This window comes from Bombus affinis, unplaced genomic scaffold (genome assembly GCF_024516045.1).
Source record: "Bombus affinis isolate iyBomAffi1 unplaced genomic scaffold, iyBomAffi1.2 ctg00000082.1, whole genome shotgun sequence".
NCBI lineage: Eukaryota > Metazoa > Arthropoda > Insecta > Hymenoptera > Apidae > Bombus > Bombus affinis.
Window position 1 is genome coordinate 622,501 of NW_026108830.1, and position 2,500 is coordinate 625,000.

The window sequence follows — 2,500 nt, forward strand, 5'->3', positions numbered from 1 at the left end:
CGAGTTCCCATATTTGCTTTCTCTCAGTCTCGCCAAAATAATATTCATTTAAGACGACGTCGGGGGCGCGGACATCGTGCTCATCGAAAACCTGCAAACGTATGCAAATCTGCTGATATGAAAAAAAAATCGGTCACGAGGACAACACTACGTATATATATATATATATATATATATATATAATATATTCGATAACCGACACGAAGCGGTGCATAAGCGGGCGGTCGTACGAAAGGACGACTCACGACGCCGCTAGCACTCACGCAGGTCCGTGACGGTTCTCTCCGCTCTTATTCGTATCCTTCTTCGTGCGCTTCCTCCGACTCTGAAACGTTCTACGTATCGTAAGAACGACGGCGGGTTGTCGAAGGCACCAAGGGACAGAGAGAGACAGAGGTAGAGTTTCGTAGTGTCTCCCGTGAACACGATAGTTTATATATCGAGCATGCGTACGAATTGCACGGTCTCGACACGACCGCGACGAACGCCGACGAGCGTCCAACAATCGCTCGTACGTCGCGTACGTTCTCTCGCGTCCGCTCTTGTTCGTATCCTTCTTCGTGCGCTTCCTCCGACTCTGAAACGTTCTACGTATCGTAAGAACGACGGCGGGTTGTCGAAGGCACCAAGGGACAGAGAGAGACAGATAGAGAGGAACGACACGCAACGCAAGCAGTCTTAGGTTTACGTGAGCAACCCTCAGCCAGGCGTGGTCCAGGAATTGTATCCGTGGACCGCAATGTGCGTTCGAAATGTCGATGTTCATGTGTCCTGCAGTTCACACGTTGACGCGCAATTAGCTGCGTTCTTCATCGACCCACGAGCCAAGTGATCCACCGTTCAGGGTAATCTTTTCATATATTTTTTAAAACTCTTGTACTCCATGTACTCTTAATACTCGGTTCGAGCGAAGCCGAGATCCGACACGACCGACCAACGGGAATCGGACGCGCAGAAGTCGCCGGAAGATCGACGACACGAAAACGTTCGAAAATGAAATCCGACGAACGCGCGAAGATACGCGCGTCCGCCGGCCGGGCGAAAAGTACATTATGATATATAACAACCATCGAGATCGAAGCTCCGTTCGTCAGGAAACGACGGGGATATAACACCCGATTCTGAATCCTCTGTGCAGCACACGATCTCGCGAAGAAATACGCACGGTGGCTAGCCCATATATATATATATGTGTGTGTGTGTATATATAATACGATATGCATTCCTCTCGTCCAATTATTCAAGAAAAAGAGCGTGCGCCTCCATCGTTCGGGTGATGTAAAGATTCGATGGGACTCGCGCGACCCTCGGCCTCGAGCGGTCTTTCCTCCCAATATCCAGAAGCCGAGCTTTGAAAAAACTCTAGCGACGGCACGGGTGTCCGACTCACGACATCGAGGCTTCGAAGTCGGCGATCTCCTCCGAACGGATGGCGATCGCGACGACTCAAAGCGTGAAAAATCGACGAAAGAGAACACATCTCCGTTCAGGTGATTGTTTTTTTTAAAAAATAAAAAAATTCGATGGGACTCGCATCCATCTACCTCGCGCGGTCTTTCTTCCCAATATCCAGAAGCCGAGCTTTGAAAAAACTTCAGCGACGGCACGGGTGTCCGACTCACGACAACGAGGATAGACAGCCTGCGGTCCCCTCTGAACGGGTTATATGCGACGAACTAGACGAAACTTTAGTCGTTCAGGTGGTATAAAAAAAAAAAATTCGATGGGACGCACGCGCAGCCGTCGTCCTCGAGCGGTCTTTCTTCCCAATATCCAGAAGCCGAGCTTTGAAAAAACTCTAGCGACGGCACGGGTGTCCGACTCACGACATCGAGGGTAGACAGCCTGCGGTCCCCTCTGAACCAACTTCGGCTAGACTAGTTACGAATCGTTGCTACGCATCGTCATCATAGTCATCGTCATCATCATCATTATCATAGCGGGCCAACATCCACGCAATGCGTTTTCGTTCTAGGTTACCCGATCCACGAGTATGTTACAAGTGGTTTCGTTATTTCGAACAAAACGACATACGAAGAACACACGCCCTATGGGTAGGAAGCACGTTTCGAGAACGACCGAGAGCGGTGAAAGAGACGAAAGGTCGACGCGCATAAGGTATCCATGGATCTTCGAAGAGAACCTTCGAAGATATGTCGGTATCCTTTCTACATGCGCGACTCGCTACTCGTACTTTCGCTCTCGTCGACTCGTTTTAGTCGCTTCGTTCGATCCCAAAGAGGAGTCTTCGATGTCCCGTTGCTAGGAGGAGAGCAAACGCAACACAGACCACGAAACATAGAAGAGAATAGGCGAGCATGATCTCTCCGACACGAGGCACTTTAGAGATTTTGTTATTCGTTTGTACGGTCTCCACGACGCAAAAAAAAAAATACGAGATCGTGGCGGCGGGTCTTTCTGTATACGGCCTCACGCAAGCGCCTCGATCTCATTTCTCTTTACGGGTGGTTTCCATTCGTAATTTTTCGTTCGATATTCG

General features: G+C 49.6%; 1 non-coding gene across 1 annotated transcript; it reads right to left on the reverse strand.

Annotated features, from left to right (window-relative positions):
* Positions 1–693: 693 nt before the first annotated feature.
* LOC126927320 (5.8S ribosomal RNA) lies at positions 694–848 on the reverse strand. Its single transcript, XR_007715372.1, has one exon. It is a non-coding gene; the product is annotated as a 5.8S ribosomal RNA (ribosomal RNA).
* Positions 849–2,500: the final 1,652 nt, after the last annotated feature.